General features: G+C 37.2%; 1 protein-coding gene across 2 annotated transcripts in view; it reads right to left on the bottom strand.

Annotated features, from left to right (window-relative positions):
- The window catches only part of rev1 (REV1 DNA directed polymerase), a 48,017-nt gene extending 26,306 nt beyond the window's left edge, over positions 1–21,711 (bottom strand). Inside the window, exons 1-5 of one of the 2 annotated variants that reach the window (XM_051118853.1) lie at positions 21,359–21,711; positions 20,390–20,528; positions 15,382–15,491; positions 11,416–11,495; positions 11,096–11,229 (exon numbers count right to left, since the gene is read on the bottom strand). The gene's annotated coding sequence lies outside the window, so the exon portion shown is untranslated. Of the gene's footprint in view, positions 1–11,095; positions 11,230–11,415; positions 11,496–15,381; positions 15,492–20,389; positions 20,683–21,358 lie in introns of those variants that run through there. The other variant, XM_051118854.1, reaches the window with a different exon arrangement.
- Between the last annotated feature and the right edge of the window lie 3,190 nt (positions 21,712–24,901).

Below are 24,901 nucleotides of genomic sequence, written 5' to 3'. Positions count from 1 at the left end.
GAAAGGAGAGGAACCGGGGGATCGGGAACAGCAGAGCTCACTTGGAAGGGGAGACGGAGGGTGTCTGTTTATGTGCATCTGTGCTGAGCCTAAGTGTGCGATTAGATAAAAGATTTCTTATTTGACTTTAAAGGTGCAGGCGAGCCTGATGTCGTCCTTTATGCTGCCAAATTCCACCCTTCTTTATCTTAAACTCATCGTCATTTTACAGCATAACAGCAGAGCCGGGAAAAGAGCCGAGGGAAAATCTTTAAGAGTACAGCCATGAACTTGAGTGCGTCGTATTCATATCTGTGTAATAATAATCTGTGATTGGTGTAGGCTCTGTTCTCAGCACAAGAGGCGGTGAGAAAAGCGGAAATTACCATGTTTCAGAAACGTGGCCGAACGTGTGGAAAAGGAGCGCAGTAATTGAATACTTTCACCAGACAGATTTCCCATTTTCCAATTTCCTGCCGGGCACGTTAGTAATTTTGCCATCTCATCTGTTATTCTGTTATTCCAGTGAGCCTTGGATCCAGAAGCTTAATGCAATTCTTGGGAGGTAATTGGAAGGTACAGGTGCAGGGGGTTCATTTGCATTCACGCTTTCTGCATATCTACGGCACCGCGACCGCACGCAGCATACGAGTAGAGCGCATTCCTGTATGTATGTGCAATGCAACACATCACACCACTGAGTTCGGCATTCAGCGAGAGGAGCTCCTTGACACAGGATCACGTCACAATTATTGTTTATTATTGCTCTGCTCTCTTTCTCACACACGCACACAAGTAGGAACAAAATGCCATTTTCCACCATCCAGTTAAATGGTTACTGTTGACACAGTTACTGTTTCTTTTTCCACTGCGGTGCGAAATCAGAATTAGAATGTACAAATACGTCAGCGTCAACGTGTTCATTGGTAAACAAACACTGGTGTGAGATTTTCAGGCAGTTTTCCTCTTCACTTTATCTGTTATCTAGGCTAGTAGAGTAGCAGTGTTGGGCAGTAACTAGTTACTGTTACAGTCTTACAGTTACTGAGAAAAAATGTGTGTAATTCAATTACAGTTATTTATGAAAATGTTACCAATTACAAAAGAGGTTGCATCTGAAATTTGCATCAAAAATCTTGTTATGATTTTAAATTTGTATTTAACCTCAACACAATTTCAAAGTAAATAGAAGTGCTAAAGTCTGATTATTGTAATCTTCATTCAAGTGATGAATGATTTTGAAAATCTGACAGTAATCAGTGTTGAGTACAACTGTAAGGTTAACCCTGTCTGGTTTAAATGTTTCAAAATTAACAATTGAAAACATTTATTAGAAGTTTAGAAAAGTAATCAAAAAGTAGTCAAATGTAATCAGTTACATTACTTTAATAAAATAATTGAAACAGTTGCACTATTAATTACATTTAAACAGCTAACCTGTAGCCTATAACATTTCCAAAGTAACCTCCAAACACTGCTAGTTAGTTACCTCATTACACCTGATTTACCTTAGCAACTGACAAGTGAGTAATTGTTAGTTGCCATATCCACCAACACAGTTTTCCTTCCTGAGTATAGTTAACGTTAAACAGTTTGCGACTAAACCATTTTCTAATGGAAATGCAACTTGTATTTCTACTCCAGTCCAAACTGATTGTCACGATAGTGGAAAAATATTTATATTAGACTCAGTAACATAGCATTAATCTGAAAATAAGCAATGCAATGCTCGAAGGAGAGCAAACCAACTGAAGCTATTGGGCTCTTAAAGAACTGTCACTTTTAGAGCTGAATACCATATTGCTTTTTCAGTATTTCTCACCGATCTTCTCTGAACACTTACAGTGGTATGCAACCCCTTGCAGAATTTGTGAAAATGTGAATCATTTGAACAAAATAAAGAGAGATCATACAAAATGCATGTTGTTTTTTATTTATTACTGTCCTGAGTAAGATATTTTACATAAAAGATGTTTACATATAATCCACAAGACAAGAAAAAGCTGACATTATTAAAATAACCCTTGGTTTTTAGTAATGTATGTGGTTACCTGGATGATCTACGACTGTTTTTTATTTTTTTGATGGTTGTTAATGAGTTGATGGTTGTTGAACCCTTTCCAGCAGTGACTGTATGATTTTGAGATCCAACTTTTCATACTGAGGACAGTTGGGGGACTCAAACACAACTATTAAAAAAAGGTCAAACATTCATTGACGCTCCAGAAGGAAACACGATGCATTAAGAGCCGGGGGTGAAAACTTTTGAACAGAATGAAGATGTTGAATTTTTTCTTCTTTTGTTGAAATATCTTTTTTTTCTTTCATTTAGTACTGCCCTTTGGAAGCCACAGAAGATACTTGCATGTTTCCCAGAAGACAAATTAAGTACAATTTACCTTGATCTTCAAATTCAAAAAAAGTTTTCACCCCCCAGCTCTTAATGCATCTAATATTGTGAAATATTATCACATATGTGACCCTGGACCACAAAACTAGTCATAAGTGTCAATTTTTCAAAATTGAGCTTTATACATCATCTGAAAGCTGAATAAATAAGCCATCGATGTATGGTTTGTTAGGATAGGACAATATTTGGCTGAGATACAACTATTTCAATATATGGAATCTGAGGGTGCAAAAAATTCAAAATATTGAGAAAACCTCCTTTAAAGTTGTCCAAATTAAGTTATTTGCAATGCATATTACTAATCATAAAAATTAAGTTTTGATATATTTACAGTAGGAAATTTACAAAATATCTTCATGGAACATGATCTTTACTTAATTTCCTAATGATTTTTGGCATAAAAGAAAAATCTATAATTTTGACCCATACAATGTATTTTTGCCTATTGCTACAAATATACCCCAGCGACTTAAGACTGGTTTTGTGGTCCAGGGTCACATATATTATGTAAAATATCTTACTCAGGACAGTACTAAATAAGAACTGACATGCATTTTGTAAGATCTCTCTTATTTTGTTAAAATTATTCACATTTTCACAGATTCTGCAAGGGGTACCCATACTTTCGCATGCCACTGTAGTTGTAGAAACATAAATTGCTTTCTCAGAAATGTTTATTAAAAATAATAATGATATTATATGAATAAAAAAATGACTAACATCCCAAACAGCCCTCAGCTTATACGTAGTGTGAAAAGGCTCTTCTCTAAACTCGTGCCAATATTTATTTTGTTGGGATTCTCAAACAAATACAACAATTTACACTCTTCAGATGGCAACTTGCAAATGCCTTGGACTCTTAAAAAATAAAGATTCCACAAGGGAGTTTCATAATGAAAAACCATTTCACTAAACTGTTCTTAAAATAACCCTTTTTTCCTAATGTGAAGAACACTTTAATAATTTGATGAACCTTTTTACACTAAAAAAAAGAGCTTTAGTGGAATGGAGAGTTTCCATGGATGTTAAAGGTTCTTCATGGAAACACAAGATCCAAAGAAATAACCTTTATTTTTAAGAGTGTATTTCTAGGTGCATATGTATGTATGCATATGTTTCCATAAAAAAAACTTCACCTTAATGGATTATACAGATACCTATAGATTTTCACAGACATTTGCCCTAAAATAAAACCACACATTAGAGCATATTAGAACCTGTTCTGTAAACCTTTCAGAGACACTGGAAAAAAGTTTGCAAAATGTTGTCATTCCTCTGCACAAATTAAATAAATTGGCAGGGCTGGTAACCCTGAATCTTTCTCCTTATGGTTTCCTACAAAGCAGTCTACATTCCATCTTTTTTCATCCTCACTTCTGGCACTGAAAAATGAATGATGTTAATAATATAATTGATAAATAGACAGAAGAGTAGAAAATACTCAGTCCTCTACCGCACTGCTCACTGACCTTGCTTGTCTCCCGTCATTGTTTAATTTTTATTAGTGGACCCTTTGTTCTATGCAAAGGCCATTTTATCCCAACCTGGGCCATTAGATAAAGGAGGGCACTGAATCCAACCTCCACATCCTCCCAAAACAAAAGACAGACTCTCATTGCCTGCCCAAGGCCCAATCAGAGCACTTGAAAGAGTAAAGCATTTCTTTTTGCTTGTAAGTCTCAAAGCCACACACACACACACATCCACACACTTGTCAGCCTCCCTGTCTCTCCAACTGTCCTCCATGCAGGCAAATGCGTGGCCATTGATCGGACTAAACCTTGGACCGTATGTTCAGTATCCACTCATTGATCATAAGGTTCAGGTCTTTGGTCTGATAGGGCTCTTGAATGAATGAAATACACATATGCTTCTGTTCAGCCTCAGTATTAACCACCCAATTCTTCTACAGAATGAACAGAGGCCTGTATTATTCCAGCTTCTATAGAGCTGTTAAAAAAAAACTGTACTTAAAAGCTCAAAAATACAGCTATTAAAGAAAAAGCCTTGCCGACATGCGTTCCCTAAAGGCTTATATAGAGGGATTCAAGGACCTCTACTAAAACAAAAAACTAAAACATGTCCATTCCCATCTTGAAATCGAGGCACACTGGTAAAGGCAAAGCCAGATCTTACTACTTTACTAGAGTTAAAATGATTTGTGCTGCTGTTTTTCATTACAATTTATATTGCCATAAAAGTTGAATCAAAATATTCATATGAATTACAGAATATAGTATCAATCAAGCTTTACTGACACCATCACTTAAACGGCATGAACTCTGAAAAATGTTTATATTTTACATTCACAAAAATTATATTTCAAATAAATGCTGTTCTTTTAGCATTTCTATTCATCAAAGAATCCAGAAAAAAATATTTCACGGTTTCCACAAAAATAGCACAACACAGCTAGATATTAATATTAAAAAGAAATGTTTTTTTTTTTTTTGTACTGCATTATGACCAAATAAGCATATTAGAATGATTTCTGAAGGATCATGTGACACTGAAGACTGGAGTAATGATGCTGAAATTTCAAAATTGCCATCACAGGAATAAATTATGTAAAAAAATAAAATAAAAAAAAAACCATTCAAATAAAAAAACTGATATTTTACATTTTGATATTATTTGACAATATTATTTTTTAGTGTATTGAAAAAATAAATGCAGCCTTGGTGAGCATAAAAGACTACTCTTCAAAAACCTTTAAAAAAAAAAAAGAAATCCTACCAGCCCTAAAATGATTTGAGTACAAGTTGAATTGAAGTATTAATATGAATTACTGAATTACTGCTTTTGCTTTACTGACAGCTTTAACTCAAAAATGTCTGCTAAATTAATAAATGTAAAGGGTCTAAATTAGTACCTTAAAGGGGTCATCGGATGCTAAGTTCACTTTTTCATGCTGTTTGAACATTAATGTGTGTTGGCAGTGTATGTACAAATCTACCCTATAATGATACAAATCCATGCAGTGGTTTTTAATTAATCTGTAAAAATAATATCCCCTTTTTCAAATTGAGCCATTCTCAGATGCCTGTCGGTGTGACGTCACACCTACAAAGGCCGCTCCCATGATAGTTGATTGACATGAGCATCTTACCTCAGATCAGCTGTCACAGTCCAGTAACTTTCCATGTTTTGATGCCAGAGCAGGGATGTAAGTTAGACAAGAATATCTCCGATTGAGCGCTTGAGGTGTTGTGTTGCTGGATGTAATAATGAACATAGTGGTCGTCATTTACTCCCGACATCTGAGCCGCTGAAGATGCAGTAGATTACGTTTGTTTGTGAATGAAATGCGCCTCCGATCTACATATATCCGTCTATGTTCACGCAAATCATTCGTGATCCAGCTTCACTTACCACAGAAGTGTGTATAAGCGTTTTTCTATGAATCTTTGCGATCGCCTTTCCTTATAACGTGGTAGTTAGGAAGTTTAGCGGCTAAACGAGGCTAAATACGGCTAATGTAAACAAGACCGTCTTTCCACAGAGAGAAGAGAGGGGTGTGGTGAGCAGAGCTCATTTGCATTTAAAGGAACAACCCCTTAGAATGAGATGATTTTTGCAGAGCTGATTTTGGCAAGGTAAAAAGGGTGTTGTTTTACAAAACCATTGAAAATTTTAAATCAAAGTATATTAGAGACTTTTCATTAGGACCCTAAAGAATCATATCAACTTGTGGAAAATGGGCATCCGATGACCCCTTTAAAGCATACATACTAGTGCCTGATAAAGAGCATTAAAGAGCGCCAAAACGGCATTTATTGCTTGAATTTCCTAATGAAATGGACAGAATTTGAAATCTGACACTTTGTTTCGTATCAAAAGTAACACAAAGCCTAGCCTATTGCTATTTATTGAAAGGAAGGCGCACTGTGTACTGTTCATTCATCAGCTGAAAACAGCATAGACCAAAAGATCGATTGGGTTTTTAGAATCAATACTGGTTCATCAAAACCAGAATCTATTAAAATCAAGAAATTGCTTTTGTTTGTTTGTTTGTTTACCCAGCCCTAGCGTATTTTGTTGTTTTTAAACACTGTGCTGTCGTCCTGTAGGTTCATGATTAAAAATGAAAATGTGAAAAAATAAAAGCAATTAAATGTGTTATTATAATTAAAAATATGAAAATTAAAATAACAGGTAATAATAGATTATGAGAGAATTTTTACAACCCTGTCCGTCAAAATGACGGACAATGTTAAAGTCTAGCGCAACCTCTACAGACACCTTCAACATTTCTCAAGTTATCACAGTTTATTCACTATAGTTTAAAAAATGATAGTAAAATATGAAAAGAACTTCAATCAACCAAAAATTCAGACAGCTGTTAGTATGACAATATTTACACAACTATTAATACTTTGCTGACCAATTACCAAGCAATGCTTAACTATGTTAATTCTGTGGTGTAAAAAGGTCACATTAGCAATTAAAGTAAAACACTTAAGCAAAACATGGTCAGGTCAAACTCTATGAATAATTTTTGGATTAGTTTGACTGGTAGTCCACTGTATGAATTTTTTTTTGGGTATAATATGTCAGAGTTTACTTTATTTTGCTATTGTCACTTACATGAATGAACTATAGCATCCTGGACCCGCTAGTAAAAAAAAAAATCTAAATAATTTTTGGTTTGACTATGATGTGAACTTTGAACATATGATTTTTTTTTCTTAAATATCTTGTGCTTTTCAACCTGAATATAAAAAGCATGGACAGTGATCAGCAATTAGAACAGTCAACATGTTCAACGTTTAGTTTTGTTCATATGCATCACTTTTGTTTGTTTGTTTTTGCAGTGTTATGATGACCTTAGAAAAATTGGATCGTTTTTACGTTGTAATAACCAGGCTGAGGATAAGCAGCACTCATGCATGATGCAGCTGATTGGTTGAGAACACGCATGAAGGCCTTCAAATGTAGGCATCTAGATATGGCCTACAGGGTGCAAAGTAACAAATTCAGCACAAATCTTGAACCCTACGCATTGTCGTGACCCTATTCGTTCTCGAAATCCAAGATACCCCACTGTTAGAAGCCCCTGGAAGGCAACTGTAGTGGAACACACACCCCTCCACTTTCCCTTAAGTGTGCACACACACACATCTCACCCACCCACCCATCCATACACCCAGACAAAGACCATCTTTGTTCACCCCGCTGTGCTCCGTGTCTTTTGAGATGGGCTGAAACTGCTCGTTAAAATCCGTGACATCTATTGGGGAGATCGACCCCCTATTGCTCACGGTTTACAACTCTCCCCCACCTCGTCCGACGCCTCCCCTTCCAGCTCTGGCAGAAAAGAGGAGCACAGCCTTCCTCATAAGAAAAGCAGCCAAGAATTCCAACGACAGCCGATGACTTCTTGAATGAGAGAGCTTTATTAGCAGTCAGATTCGGAACAGACCTCCCTCGTGCAAGTTGACAGTCCCAGCAGCCTCTGTGTCAGAGCTGGAGACGCTCTCATCGCTGAAGTCCATCAGAGCCGAGACTGAGAACACCAGCTCAGCTCCATTCCCAGGCTGCTCGGCTCATTCAATCAATACATCAATCTCTCAGTTAAACACCAAATGAACGCCGTCAACAGAGGGTGACAATTAATGCAGCACCTCGTTAGGTATCGGCCCACACTGTTATCAAGATCAGCGAGGAAGCCTGTTAAACCAGCATCTTTTCGCAGCTTCGAAATCAATTAACTCCACCATTGGCTTCTAATGAGAAAAAAAAAAAGATTTTTTAAACATTGATTTCATCCCCTCAAACGAGTTTGAGCAAGACTGCAATTCATTTTCTAAGAGAGCTAGTCTTGTGTCATCAAAAGCATTTAATTGACCCTTCAATTAAAAGAGCATGATTGACAGGCGATCTGACCAATCATAACGTCAAATCCGCCATTTTGTCTAACAGGAGAGTTGTTTAACTTTGGTGCACTTAAACTTGAAGAATTGTATGTATTGACGTCTTTCCGTGGTTTAAATGAAACATATTTTGATGTTCATTCATGTTTATTTCATGCTTTACGTAAATATGAAAAGACAATCGGTTCACTTGCCGTTTGAACAGAGTCAATACAGTGATCTGTCACAACACATTAAGGAGCCACAAAATGGTATTTATTGTTAGAATTTCTTCAAAAAAACACCAAATTTGAAAGCTGAGACCTTGTTTTATACTAAAAGTAACCTGCTCTATCTTTTCTGTCGGTGTGATGTTAGTTTCCGCGATGTATTTTTCATTGCGCGAGAACATGATGTGTAGTGCAAGAGCGGGATTGTTTGTCAGACACAGCAAACAGGTTTTTGCTTAAGGTCAATTACAATTTCTAAAGCTATGAAAGTGTGTCCCTTTTATAATTTTAGCAAATATTTTCTTATTTTTGGACAAACAGCAAGTTTGGCACAAAATGTTTGACCAACTTTGACATTTTAAAGGGATAGTTCATCCCAAAGTGAAATTGTTTTACTTAGATTTTCTTTATAATGAAAATCAAAGGGGTCAGAAGTTGTTTTGGACCCAATGATTTTCATTGTGAGAATAAAAACTAGGGCTGTCCTCGACTAAAAATTTTTCTGGTTGTCTTGTAGTCGTTCAGTTTAAGCATTAGTCGACTAATCACGTTTATTAATAACCCATAAATCATAGTAATGATTTCACTTCCAGAACAAAAAATTACAGATAATTTACTTACCCCCTTGTCATCCAAGATGTTCATGTCTTTCTCTCTTCACTTGTAAAGAAATTATGTTTTTTGAGGAAAACATTTCAGGATTTCTCTCCATGTAGTGGACTTCTATGGTGCCCCTGATTTTGAACTTTCAAAATGCAGTTTAAATGCAGCTTCAAAGGGCTCTAAATGATCCCAGCCAAGGAAGAAGGGTCTTACCTAGCGAAAAGATCAGTTATTTTCTAAAAAAAAAAAACTTCTTATTTATTCTTTAACCTCGAATGCTTGTCTGGTCTAACTCTGCGTTTACTCTGTGTATTCCAGTTGAAGACAGTTAGGGTGTGTCGAAAAACTCCCATTTTATTTTATCCTCCTACAATTGTCCTAAATTGCTGTTTTACCTTTTTTGTAAAGGGTGTTTGATCTTTGCACGTTGACTTTGTAAACACTGAGTTGGTACTTCTGCAGCGATATAGAGTGATTTTGAAGTTGGAGGAAGAAAGAGTTTTTCGACCTACCCTAACTGTCTTGAACTAGAATAAACAGTTCATGCAGAGCTAGACAAGACAAGCGTTTGAGGTTAAAAAGTATATACATTTTTTTTTTGAAAATAATCCATGGTTTCGCTAGATAAGACCCTTCTTTCTCGGCTGGGATCATTTAAAGCCCTTTGAAGGTGCACTTAAACTGCATCTTGGAAGTTCAAACTCGCGGGCACCATAGAAGTCCACTATATGGAGAAAAATGTTTTCCTTAAAAAAATGTAATTTCTTTACGACTGAAGAAAGAAAGACATAAGCATCTCGGATGACAAGGGGGTGAGTAAATTATCAGTAATTTTTTATTCTGGAAGTGAACTTCTACATAGACCAGTAAGTGAACAAGTGCATGCATAAAGCTTGCCACAGAACAATGGCAGGGAAAAACAGTATGGAGGCTGCATTAACATTTTAATAATTAATTGATAAACCAGTGCTTTCTTTGTTTTGGGCTTAAGTGATGAAGTGATGAAGTCACTGATTCGTCTGAATGCGCCTGTATGCATGTTTTATATGGATTACATAATGTGAGAATATTTGTTTTCCATTTGAATTCATTTGAAAATAGACATTTTACACTCTATGGATATTTTTTTCATGTCTTTAAGGCAAGCTCAATGTCAGAGAAGGCAGAAAGTGCATCCTGTTTGCTTTCATTATTTTACAAAAGCGCAATGATTCGTTGTTTTTGTGACTGCACACAAACAAACGTAGAATCTTTACAGATTCGAAAGATGTATTGCTCTTATCTGTATGACAAAAATGACTGAGTATTTTAAGAGCAAGTGATCACATCAGCGTGGTCATGCAGTGAGTTCAGCTTCCACGCTCCGCACAGACACTTCAATAGCGCACATTTTTCGGTTAGCGTTAGATTAAGCAGCCACGTAAAGTTGGAACTACTTACATATTTTGAATGATAAGGCATATTTAACATTGATGAATGATAGGAATTTTTTGGATGTCCTGCCAAATGTACTATATTACTACATAGACCAGCCGTTAACGATCTGTCCATCACGGACTACTTTTTTTAATTTTTTTTATTTTTCCCTCTGACTAAGCACCTAATAAAAATTTGGTTGACCAAGCCTCTTCTCATCAACTAGTCAACTTCTCATAGTCGACTGTTAGGGGGCAGCTCTAATAAAAACTTTTATTCTTAATTCTTTATTCTTTTGTGTTCTGCAGAACAATATAGGTTTGGAACAATATGGGGATGAACAAATGATGACAAGATTTTCATTTTTGGGTGAACTAGTGAACAGCAGGCAATGAGGACTATAGGTGACATTAAGAAAGACTCTCCCAATCGTTCAAACGCTGGCATAACATTATGCTTCCCTGAGGTGACAAGTGCTTCAAGCCCTGAACAAATGCTTCAAACCAGAAAAAAGAGGAAGCCTGTGTCTGTGGCAGGAAAGACAGTCGCCATGGGGAGTGAGGTGAGACGTGTGTCATCGTCACTAGGACATTCATATCCCGTACCTGAATAAACCGCATCCACCCTGCTGGCTCCGCTCTCCCTAAACCTGAGGTCACCTGATCTGAGATGAAAGTGTGTTCGAGGACTCTGATGAGCACAAGGAAGGAAAGCACTTCCAGGCCAGTGTGATGGACAGCTAGTGATTAGGAGGAGCAAGAGGTTAAGTTACAAACTGCCCACACCCACAGAAGTCCTGCAAGAAAGACACTCATTTACAAGGGTGTAACTGCAGAACCGTACCCTCCCTATGGCACACGTGCTGACGGACACAAACATACACACACAGACTCATGAGAGAGGTAGAGAGGAAGGTCTTACATACCTTGAGACTTCAGTTCTTCAGAAATCAACAATTGAGCACAGCAGTGGGGTTCCAGGAACCATAAATCCCATTTATTTTCTCTGTAGAGAAACATATTTTTAGCAATAAAGTGTAAGTTTTTCTAATCTAACATGAACTCTGAGGTAAAGTTAGGATAAATGTGTCTTTAGAAGCTATAATTTTAACTTTTTTAAAACTATATTTTCTGAATTTTGCATAAAGAATGACACAGCCCAACATTCTAAAGTGGAATCCATCAATCAGAAAAGGGAATCATGGCAGATATTAACAAATTAAGATATTTTTGATTAAATCCGAGAGCTTCCTGACCCTCCATAGACAGCAACGCTACTGACACGTTCAAGGTCCAGAAAAGTAGTAAGGACATTGATAAATAGTCCAATTGACATCAGTGGTTTAACTGTAAGTTTATGAAGCTACAAGAATACTTTTTGTGCGTTAGGAAAACAAAAAAAAAGACTTTATTCAATTTCTTCACCAATAAAGAATAGCGTATATTTGTTCATATTTTAATATTTTGCAATAAATGTTAAATATATTGTATTTCAGTCTATACCCAATTACTTACAGTCCCTAGTTTTATATTGAACTGTTGTAGCTGATTCAATTACATCATTTGCAATGCTTCATCGGTTGAGTAGTTCATTCCATCATAACAGACGTTAAAAGACAGTTGTGTACCTTGATCTGCTCGGCGTCTCATTAATACAATCACACATCAATGCAGGAATAAGATAATTAGGTAATTTCTGTATTGGGACATGAGCTTGAAAGGTATAGGCTGACTCTGTGTGTGTCTCCATGTCTATAATTATGATGTCTAAGCTCTGGACCCTTCAGACACAGCTGTCACAGTGAAACTATCATCGCTGACACCTGCTGTGTCCATATAGCGTGATGATGAGAGGTTGACATTTCTACACAGACCAAGAAGCTGGTCTAGTGAGGTATGATCAGCAAAATACCAACAGCACACACTATTTTGTATGTGTGGGTATCAAACGTAATGTTTGTACCTTTTTTTTAAGCTCAATGAGCATTCACCTGTGCGGAAAAAAAATTGTGAAATTATTTTGCACTGTTTATATAATTTAGCTGCTGTCTCACTTGCTATTTGTCAGTGCTAATGTGTCCCCAGGGCTGGTTGTCTCATGGGGAAGTTGGGCTCTATCTGAGTTTTGAGTCAAAAACCTTACAGTAAAAGTGTGTTTTCTGTAATAGTGGTTTTGACACTGGGATGAAACTTTTAATCCCAGAAAAGTTGAACTACTGTATATTCTCAGAAAAGGATATTTTTCATGAATATCAGGAATATGAAGTTGACGCATGCATTTTAAAAAGATGTTTAACCCCAAATTAAGTTTGTTTGTTAGTTTGTTTAATTTCTTTCTTTCGATATATCGATATAGAGTGTTTTCATAATGCGTCATCAATCAGCCATATTGGCGGCACTGAATGTAAACAGTGCCACTGAACTAAACGAAACTCACATATTTTGCTGCTTATTGCTGCTGAAAATAGTCAATTATTGTAATTTTTGGGCTGTACTAAACGGTTGGACAAAAAACATTTTGAGTACTATAGACTGCCAAAAGTTATATCAAATCAAGGAGAAGAGTCTGAGGGACAAAAGGTGTTTGTGGTTGGCCAAACTAAACCAGGATTTCCAGAACGAGAATCTTTCCAACACTGTTGTTTGAACATGTTTGTTCTTATAATTTACGGTCGGGTAGGTGAAATATTAGGCTAATATCTTAATAATTACTGCTCGTACATATCTTTACCACCTATTAACTTGTAACCTTTCCTGCTCACTAAGTCCTTCTCTATATGATTTGGCAGCTTCCACACATTTTTTTGTGGTTTAGACAGCATGAATTAGCAGAGCAACGTATTCAGTAGTACATTAACTGTGCAATCCATGCTGTTGTTTACGTCGGAGTATCTTCAGTATAGCCACGCATTCGCGTAACTGACCAAATCGTGAGGTAAGGGCAAACCCTCTATATTTTAATAAGAGATATGGTATGTGGTAATACCGGTTATATTCGAGTAAGATGTTGCTGGTAAAGTGCATAATCCAATTTGTCCTAAACATGAGACATGTTTACATTAAGGACTTTAAAACAACTCGTAAGATATAGTTAACACATACAATTCAAAAAATGGCTTGGCCCGTCAGATGCTCTGACAGACTTATGTGCTGCTGTCAGAGACGCTACTTCCACTGTTTAATGTGTTTGAGATGTGCTGTTTTTTCGAGTGCATAGCTTACTTTTCACGGGTAAGTTCTTCATCTTAAAATGTTAGAAAGTCATAGAAATACATCCATTTTGCTGTGAGGAGTGCATGAGCCTTCTGCATGCGATTCTTCGCTAAACTTGACAGACTTCGGTGAACGAGCGCCGCCGCGCGCATGCGCGCCAAACAGACGGAGCGTAATAGAATTCTGACTAAAATATACATTTTGATAAAATATTTGTATTTGGACAATCAATGTGCCATGTGTAGAATTGTATACCTACAAGTAACTGTAAGTTATGATAGCAGTAACTGTAAAGTGACTTTTATAATGTGGTAATTAAAATATAATACAATTACTCTGTGCTTTTGCTTTCATTTTAAGTTTAGTTAATTTTAGTGAACTCATGCTTTTTTGCTTTTTTTAGATTGTAATATTACAACGTTAGAATGTAATGTGATTTTGCCCCTTTTTTCGCACATTATATATCCACCTTTTTCTTACCATAGGAGTGAGTGTGGTAAAAATGTAAATTTTTTAGCTGTACAAAACAGCTTGTTTTACTGCTTGATACTGCAAATTGGTGTGTCTTACCGTATTATTTTATTGTATTATCTTACTTATGAACACACACTGGTTTGTAGAGCAAACAGTTTTACTGTTTATTGTTATTCTGTTAATCTCACCTATAGGCACTGAGGTTTTTACTATATTTGTTTTCATTACCTTTTATATAAAAATGTTTCATTAGACAACATTGGGCAGGATGTAAAATGTAAAAAATGTATATAATCCATATAGAAAAATGTAAAAAAAAAAAAAAAAAAAAAAAAAAAAGAAAAAAAAAAAAGTACTGTATATCACAATTCAGAATATATATATATATATATATACAGAGATTATTTTTTTAGGCCATATCACCCAGCCCTATCTCTGTTTATATTTCACAGAAGAAATAAAGTTACACAGGTTTGGAATGACAAGGAGGATCATTCACGTTTCATACACAGACACTTCAGAACAACTTACAAAACAGCAACAAAATCCATTCATTAAAGAGCCCACAGTGTTCGTAATATATAATGTCAGGTTTATTAGAAAAGAAGTATAAAAAAAGTGGAGAAATGCAGAAAAAAATTCAGTTGTGTCCTGTAATGACAGTATTTACTAGCCAAAATAATAGTTTCATATTTTTGTAATTTATATTTTAAGTTTTTTGTTGTGTACTGTTTTGTGGATTGCCTTGTGCTTGTCTGTTGCTGAAACTGAGCTTCTAATAACCTGTTCGAAGGTTGGTTATATCATCACAGCTGACCCCATAAAATGTGACAACATGCCCCATTATATCGGGGGGAGAGCAAGAAAGGCGTCTGGTACGCAGACAGGTGCATGAGAATTTACGTTGGGGCAGCAACAGGAGAGTGGTGGCTCGGTTTTCCAGATGGTTCCTCTGGAGGCATATTATCTGCTCCATCACAGCAGGCTGAACCTGAGACTGTTGAAGTGTGTATGGGGGGCTGTAAATACTGTGGGCAGTTCGGTGCCACAATGATGCTCCCAACCCTGCAGCTTGTAAGTGATCCTTACCTGGCCTGTCCCAGCTGTGGGGTAGGCTTTCCACCCCCCTCCGCCAACCTAGTCATGGGATAGGCCTGCTGCCTTTATCCCCACAGTTTCTCTATCCCACCACAGGATAAACTTACTGCTAAATGACAGGGTTGGCCCGCTCCCCGGGTAGTTGCACCACCGGAATACCTGGACAGGAAAAGCATGTGACATACTTGACTCGTGCACCTCTAGATGTGTGGGCATACTGTAGGAAAAAAGAAAAACAAACACACTTTGATTAGTCACGCGTTTGAACATCAGAAGTCGAGCACGCTGAAGTACGTGTAACTCTTTTCAACGCCCTTATAAATGAATAACTAGCATGCACAGGCCCCTTCCCTTTTTGATTTGCGGCCTTATCTGTTTCCCTGGAGTTCGCTAATTACACAGCGTCTACGGTTTCAACGGGCATGTTTGATATGAGTTTATCTGAGCTGTCCGTCAAGCAATTAAGGTCAGCGTTCAGCACTCTCTCAATAGCACAGTCACGGCCTCAGCAAGCAGGGAACGGATCAGACCAGCTCAGATCAGGTGAGGTCTCTGGTACTAGGTTTCCACTCCTGCCGTCCCACCATGACAACACACAATGGCTGTGATCAGCGTTGTTCCTACATGACTGTTCACCCTGAGCGACCCGTCCTAATGGGCTATTAATGCTCGTGTGGCCTTGGAGAGATCAGTGAGTACATTTACACGTACGGTTATGATCAAGCTAAGGCGAGTTTTTGCATAGTTTAGTTGCTGTCTCCTTCTGTCCGTCCAAGTATATATGATAACAATGCAAAATAAAAATTTGGCTATTAAAATAAATAAGATGAGGTCACCTCCATCTTCAAGAAGCTCACTTTCTGTAGTCAAACTGATGCATACATGCTGAAAGAAGCTACAATTTGCATTAGGTCTGTTAAGTTTTAAGATTTTTAAAGCATTTTTCTCATATTATTTCTGAACATATAATATGTATAAGACATGTTTGTACAAGATGTAGTTGTAGTTCATGCATCTTTTCTTCAAAGACATTTAACAAAAGATTTTTTAACATTTACATCATGTTGACAATTTCATGTGTGCTGCACTTGGAATATAATTTTATTAACTAGAGGATTAATAAAGAACAAGTTACTTGAATCATGTTGTAGTTTAAAAAAAAAGTGAGTTCTGTGGTTTCACACATTTCTACACTATTGACAGTAGAGAATTCTGGAAGCATTTTCCCCAAAATTTCACTAATGTGATGCATCTTTAGTTCGACTTCACAAAAAATAAATTATTGCTTTAGTCCGACTGAAATTTTAATGTGCATGTAAACACACTCCAATTTTAAAGAAATATTTCAGGTTCAGTTCAGTTTAAGCATAAAGTTGATTACCACAAAGAATCATTTTGGCTTTTTCATCCTCTTCTGTAAGGAAAGCAAAATTTCAGTGAGGCACTTAAACTGCAATGGAAGTGAATTGGGCCAATCCGTAAATGTTAAATTATGTGGTGTTTCAGTTGTAAACAAGACATTAAAATCATATTAACACACATTTTGTTTGTCGCTTAGTAAGCTGTTATGTGTAAAGTTGCATCCAAATTAACTTAACATGAAAACGACATCATAAACCCTTAGATTTGCTTAAAGGATTAGTTCACTTCCAGAATAAAAATGTATTCAGGCATCATAAAGCTAGTGGTTAGTTTTTTTTTTCTTAGATAAGACCCTTATTCCTTAACTGAGATCATGTAGAGCCCTTTGAAGCTGCATTGATACAGTAATTTGGACCTTCAACCTGTTGATCCTCATTGACGTCCACTATATGGAGAAAAATCCTGGAATGTTTTACTCAAAAAAACCTAATTCCTTTTCAACTGAACAAAGAAAGATATGAACATTTTAGATGACATTTAGGTGATTAAATTATGAGGATAATTTTATTCTGGAAGTGAACAAATTCTTTAATCACCTCAATTTTTTAAGAAAACAAGAGACAAGGCTATATTATTTTCTAATAATCAACATTATCCAACAAGTGCTGCCAGCTGAGCTTAACTTGTATTGAATGGGAATGTGTTACTTGATTATGCCACTTAAAGTCCCTGAAGGGAGTAGTTTGAGTCAGTACATTTTATTACTGTCTTCGATTTAATAAACTGTGGAACAGCAAGGCGCAGTCTGTTTCATTCAGCCTGAGTTCATCTCAGGTGAGGCTCTTGAACAACTCTTTGGCTGAACAGTCGGATCATACTATGCGACTGTGTGGTCAGACAGTAATAAATTACACAAGTAAGGCATTCGCTCCACAGTGGTGTGGATTGCCTGAACAGTTTCACTGCGTTGGGAGTGGTCACAATACACTGTGTGTGTGTGCGTGTCTGAGGCTTCGTGTGATCTGTGACATGCTGTGTTGAACACAAGATTAACTAGGTGACACTGTGATAGCCAGGCATCGCAGAAGCGCACAGGAGTCCTCTTTCAAAACAAGACTCTTCTTCCTCTACTCGCCTTCCCTCTCACTAAAGTCCTTCTGTATTTGTGAGATAAATTTGCATAAGAAATGAGATCTGATGAGTCATGCAGACTGTAGTGATGACAGCCCACCATCCCACCAATTCTTTTTTTAATTGTAAAACCAAACAGGAGTTTTACAGGCAATTTACATTTAAAAAATACAGTAACTGGCCTATTGGGGGCACTAAAATATTTGTATTGAATGCATATGAAGTGCATGTAAATTTGGTGGAGCAAATTTTCTATAAACGGTTTTAAAATGTACTATGTTGCCTTTACAAATCTATACGTTAAAACTTTACAGCTGTATTTTATATGCCTCCACATGCAGTGTGATCACCTGTGGTGGCTATTTTCCCAGGTGCCAGAGGCACAGCACTCAGCAACGAGAAATAAACTTCAGTCAGCATGATAACTTCATGGCTAGTGTGTCAGATTACACTGCAAGAGTTTTTTTTTTTTTTGCATGTATGCCTATATGCCATACTTACTGCTCATGAAATATTCAGCTGACATGCTACTGCTTCTCCTTTGCTCATATATTTTACCTTATTGATGCCAAATTTATACCGTAAAGGTGGCACAGAAGCACTTTGGAATAGGTGTCTTTGCACCGCCGTTTAGAGCTGGTTTATTTGCATTTACACAGCAATTTACTGTATAGTGTTACACTAAAAGCTGAGTCTTTTAGTCTAGCTTTTATGCGGTATTTTCACAGATTTTTGAGCAGGCACAGACCATCCTTAAGTCTGTTTAAAGATGTCTTGTGTTTGACTGAAAGGTGATTTAGAGAAAACACAACAGCTCTGAACTTCTATGTGCAAAATATTGTTGATTGTTGCATAAAATCGTTGATAATAATAATATTCTACAGGGCGATTCTACAGAATTGGTTCAAACTGCCGTCCCACAACCAAAAACACATTTAAAAAGCATTTAAGTATTCAAATCTTAGATGTTTATTAAGATCCTTCTATTATCTGTTAAAACCCACAATATTTAAAATATTAGTACGCTTAATATATAAAATCATCATTTACTGGGTATTTTCAGTTGGGAGGTGGCTGTCCTGAATCCTAGCCCCTAAATTTCAACGTATAAAAATGATATTGAGTTATTTTTTGTGTTTTTTCCATTGTTGTTTTTAAAAGTATCTTTTTTGATTCTTTTAAAAAGTGAAGTTCAAAAAAATATTTATTTCATGTTTTGTTTGTAAATTATGAAACTTTATGTAAAAAAAAAAAAAGTCCCGCATTTCATGTCACTACCTAAACAGTGTATGCTTCAGTCTATTGGTCGAGACTGATTTTAACTCAAAAGTATAAAAAATCTGTTTGTAACTTTAAGGAACGTCACTAGCGAACACCCTTTTTCTGCGATTAAACACACTTTGTTTGGGAGTTATTCCATAACATTTAGGTTTTTTTTATGTGTACCACTGTTCAAAACTGTGCTAGCTAACCATGTGCTGATTAGCATCTTTGAGCTAGGTTCAAAAGTATCTAAAATCGTCAACACCAAAACAGTCACAACCGAAACATTTGGTGAAGTTTCGGTAGTGACATCTTTATTTTTTAGGTGTTAACCCATAGAATTGTCGCTACCGAAACATGTCATCATTGTTTCGGTAGTGACAAAAGAGAACATATAATCGTCATAATTGGGAGAAATAAACAAAAATTTGTTTTATGTGTGTTTTAGTATGCAAGTTAAAATTCTGTAATGTGATGTGGTCGCTCTCAAAGCATTACTGTCATTACCGAAATTGTGCTGTCACTACCATAACATGGGATGTTTTGTCAAAAAGAAAGTATACTGAATTATCAAATAAGATGTTATGATTTTGGTTTTTGGTTCAATGCATATGAACCATATGAATCGGTATGATCAACTTTTTGTCTTTTACAAAGTAAAATTGGATTTAAAATACAACAAATCTCATTAATTGCACTTAAATGTAATTGTTATGGATTTACCTTTGAAAAAAAAAGTATATATTTACAATCTTGATGTAAGCAAAATCTTAACAGGTCAGTATAACACTTCTAATTAAAGTATTATTACTGTGTTTCGGTAGTGACAAAATCGGTAGGACAAATATTCCAAAACGAAATATGAGAATTAACTGCACAGTTACTAGAAATGTGTACCTTGGATATTATACAAAAAGAAATGTATTATTAATTATTTTCGTACATACAAAATATGTGGAAAAAGCCATTTTTTTCCAGATGTTTCCAACTCTGACTTTGGACCAATTCTGCAGAATGGCCCATATCAGTCTGCTTGAAACACTACTTTCATGTCTCACGTATCACACTCTCATTTCACAAACTCAACTGGCACTATCTTGCATCTCAGTTACTGATTATAGTAAGAATGACCCCAGAGGACTTAATCTTGTTGTAATATTGTTGCAGTGTGTATCTTGATTGTTTTGTATGTTGTAATGGACTCCACATTTCTTAGAGAAGTAGTTTCAACTCAAATCAATATTTCATATATTTATTTATTTTGTTAGTGGCCACATAACAAGCTGGATAACATACGGTTCATAGTGCAAAATAAACCCCTTCAAACAAGATTTGGGAAAAAAAAAAAGCAAGACTTACTTTGGTCTGTACTTTCTGCCAATTTGGAATTAGCGAGGAACAAATGACGAGCAGGACCAGGATGTTCGAAACAATAGCTTCCTCCCCCACCTGGAATTCAGGGAAATTAGAGAAAACCGCAGCCGGTAAAAACAGCAACCTGAAGGGTAGGAGTAAAAAAGGCGAATATGTAGGGGGCGTATTGAAAGGAAGGCTAATATTCAGAAACAACAGGCAATGAAGGCAATATCTCATCATGGCCTAAGAGCACATGGTGGGACTCTTAAATGAGTCTTGATTGTACTGAGCAATTTGGAACTCAGCAGAGCACTCAATTAAGGCGAGCGATTAACAGCGGATCTGACTTGTCCTGCTCCCTGTGATGTCACCGTTCTTGGAGTGTGGCAGCCATAGCAGGTGTCTGATTTGACCAAAGCACTGGCCGGCAGCTTATATCATTAATAAAGCCCAAGCCTCAACCTATCAACACTGCAGTACACTCCATTTTATGCCATTTTCTCCGCATGAGGCTTTCCTTTCTCCTGTTTTGCTTTTAAATGTAGTCCTACGAGAACCCATACTTCAAACCAACATGCCTCCTGAATTAATTTTGCGGTAGACATTTCTATGTAACGCTGAATGGTACAATAATCTGACTTCATTTTGAGGGGAGCTTTTCAGAAGCACAAAATGTGCCATGATTTGGTCTCCAGTGGTCATTTTCGAGAAGATTTAAACTCTGCTCGTAAAGTTTAGTCAAAGTGCACCGAGGTTACTTTTCATTAGTCTGGTTAAGTTCACCGAGCCGGATTTGGGAGTAGTAAAACCGAACACGAACCAGATATGGCGTTTCTCTCTTGCGGTTTATGAGAACGTAAGCTCTGTGGCAGCGTAATGCTCGGTTCTCCTTTTGTGCGAGCCGCTCTAAAACCGTGTGTGTAATTGCGAGTGTGCGCCGTTCGCCCGAGAGTCGACCAGCGTGCACTGTACCTCCTTCAAACGTCTTCCCAGTCAATGGAAAAACAAAGGTCAGGACTCTGGAAATGTCACTCAGTCCCTGGCTTGGCACTTAGAGGTCCAAGGGAACCCGGAGGGGGGGCTTGGCCTGGCTGCAGGTTCCGGGGGGACAGAATAATGTGTCACACGGCTGCCGCTGCTTCCTCTTCCCCTGGTGGTTGGGGGCAGGCAGAGAGGCACGGTGGGGGCTCATTGTTACACTGCCTTTTCCATCAGCTGTCAGGAGAGCAGGGGGCCCGGCTAAATGGGCACTCTAAAATACTGCACGCCGGGGAGTTGGCCCTCTCAAAAATATACAGTATACCTAGCGAGCGGAAAGGATAGATTTAAAGCTTTCATATTTAATCACAAAAATGACATTTATACATTATGCGTAATAGGCGCCCTCATTTTCACTTCTATCATATGTGCTTGTTTGTCAACACTCGTGTTAGGGCGTAGGAATGCGCGCTGTGCCGTTACCGAGTGCACTCGAGCAAACTAAATTTCAGTATTTTACATTTCTATTCAGAGTCCCAGGAATTTCCTAATATCCGTAATATTATATTGGATTACACTTTTAAAAATAACAGTTCTGTATTGGCGTTCATGATTCCACAGAAGCTTTGCATTATTCTAAACATTCTTTATAGTGGAAAAAGGTTCTTTTTAAAAATTGGTTCTTTTTAGAACAGTTCAAAAATCGTTCTTATATGGCATCACTGTGAAAAGCTACTTTTGCAACCTGCGTTTTTAAGAGTGTACTATGAACTTTCAAAAGTGTTGCATGCTTATAAGAAAGAAAATATGCCATACGGGAGTGTCCTTTCACTATCATACACTTTCCATATAGGGGTGAAAGTGTAAAAGGAAAAACCAGCTCCAGTAACAGTTGTGACCCTGGACCACAAAACCAGTCATAAGGGTCAATTTGTTTTTTAATTTATACATCATCTGAAAGCTGAATAAATAAGCTTTGATGAATAAGCATTGATGCATGGTTTGTTAGGACAGGACAATATTTGGCCGAGATACAACTATTTAAAAATCTGGAATCTGAAGGTGCAAAGAAATCAAAATTTTGAGAAAATCGCCTTTAAAGTTGTCCAAATGAAATTCTTAGCAATGCATATGTGACCCTGGACCACAAAACCAGTCAGAAGTAGCACGGGTATTTTTGTAGCAATAGCCAACAATACATTGTATGGGTCAAAATAATCAATTTTTCTTGTTTAATGCCAGAAATCATTAGGATACTAAGTAAAGATCATGTTCCATGAAGATATTTTGTACATTTCCTACCATAAACATATCAAAACTTTATTTTTGATTAGCAATATGGATTGCTAAGAACTTCATTTGGACAACTTTAAAGGTGATTTTCTCCTTTAAAGCTGATTTTTTGCACCCTCAGATTCCAAATTTTGGTCAAGATACAACTCCATACATCAATGGAAAGCTTTATTCAGCTTTCAGATGATGTATAAATCTCAATTTTAAAAATCTGACCCTTATGACTAGTTTTGATAGTCATAAGTCAGTTAAGTTTTGGTATATGTACGGTAGGAAATTTACAAAATATCTTCATGGAACATGATCTTTACTTAATATCCAAATGATTTCTGGCATAAAAGAAAAATCTGTAATTTTGACCCATACAGTGTATTGTTGGCTGTTGCTACAATTATACCCTTGCTACTTATGACTGGTTTTGTTGTCCAGGGTCACATTTAGGATCTTATTCACTTCAGAATAACTGCAGACAAAGGGTGAAAATACAGACTGTACTTCTGTACAATAAAGAGTGGAAACGAGTGAGAGAAACAGAGAAGGGAGCGAGAGAGGGAGAGCGAGAAGGAAGCTGATCAGATGATTATTTCAGCCGAGCAGGATAAGTGGTTGAAACGGAGCCGTGTTTGTCGCTGCGCTGCGGGTGATCAAGGTGAAGAAGGAGAAAAGGGCCGGCCACGCCCCCGAGCACACCTGAGATTGCGTTACCTGCCGTCTCTCAAGCGTCATACTGGGAGCGTGGAAACCCGAGCGCAGCCACGAGAAGAAATCTGGCCGTCAGTCAAGTGCTTTTGTTTGCAGTTCTACGAACAGGCCGGATCTGGTTTCTCTGCTCCAGAAACAAGGAACCTAAGCAGAGGAACAGCAGAAGAGCATCTGAATACAGCTACAAATTTCCCAGACTAAATCATTTGTCACTACAGACCAGTCTCTGGAAACTTGAATAAATTGGTTAAAAAAAAAAAAAAAATCTCCATTTATTTTACCAGTATCAAGGTCAGTGCCGACTTACTTTCTGACAGTTTCTGATTTGGCTGAGTTCAATTATATTCACACATTTTGAAAATTTTTCGAAGGTCGCAAAAAAAGATCTCACAGTGTCCTGGCAAATATCTCAATAAACACTATGGGTTTGTCCTCATCCAAATCTCAGGATGTTGACACAATGTCATGGACACAATAATGTCAGGCATGCCTCATGGTCATATTGAATTCAGAGAGACTTTAAATTATTAAAATACTTCATCGTCTGCAGACATTCCTGAGGGAGGAAAATAATTCTGAAGCTAAGAGCAAGATCATTTCTAGCATGTGAAAATGTGAAAAGAGAATACTTAATATTTGAAGTCATTCAGATGCGATTGTATTTTATTTGCTTGTATTCTGTCATAAATGATGAGCGATTTATATGATGTACTTGAGACAAAGCACTTTAGATGCATCGGCACGCATCTTTTGATTTGGGCTTTTTCATATTGTCCCCTTCTAATTAGACCCATTAGAAAACAGCTGGACATTGCAGGACGGAAAGAAGAGAGAAAAACGAGGCGCTGCGCGGAATTAGGTGGAAGAGAGTGACGGAAATGAAGCATCTGATGTAATATGACACTGTAAGTAGGCAAGTGAAAGCCTCCTCCTTTCCTCCTTCAGGGATAATTGTTGTTTAGATATACTTTTACCCGTGTCTCACTCTCAGGTCGTGTTTATACAACTTGTTATTGTGGTTTCTCTTTGCCTTTTCTCCCTCTTTTCCCTCTCCCTCTTCCTCCTCTTCTTTGTACTTTCTTGCTAGGGGAAAATCTGCGAGGCTTGCTCGCCGGTGCCAGCAACAGTTAATCCGTTTCCAAAGCACCTTAACTATGCTGGGAATTCTGCAGATGCTAAATAAAACAACGGGAACAACCATGCACTTAACACCAGCTCACGCTGGCAAGAGTGCCTCTGTCTTCAGATGCTCCGTTTTTTCATAAGTAGTTCAAAACAATCTGCTGTTGTGTGATAACTGTGTGTTTCTCTTGAGTGAGCTGGTAGCAGGGCCGCGCTGGGTTCAGCAGCACCGCCTCTAATCCCATTATGGCCGTTCACCTCAGATTACATAAAATAAATCAGGAAATATGCAAGCAGGAAATAAGACATTTCTCTGCATTATTAGACCAAAAGTGTCAAGCATTGATGACCGTCACATTACGAATCAGTTTTTTGTGTTGGTGTCTGTTTTACCTTTTAAGGCAGTGTGTAAAAAAATCT

This window comes from Labeo rohita, chromosome 9 (assembly GCF_022985175.1).
Source record: "Labeo rohita strain BAU-BD-2019 chromosome 9, IGBB_LRoh.1.0, whole genome shotgun sequence".
Classification (NCBI taxonomy): Eukaryota; Metazoa; Chordata; class Actinopteri; order Cypriniformes; family Cyprinidae; genus Labeo; species Labeo rohita.
Note: the sequence above shows the minus strand (reverse complement) of the source record. Positions and strands in the feature narration are given on the sequence as shown.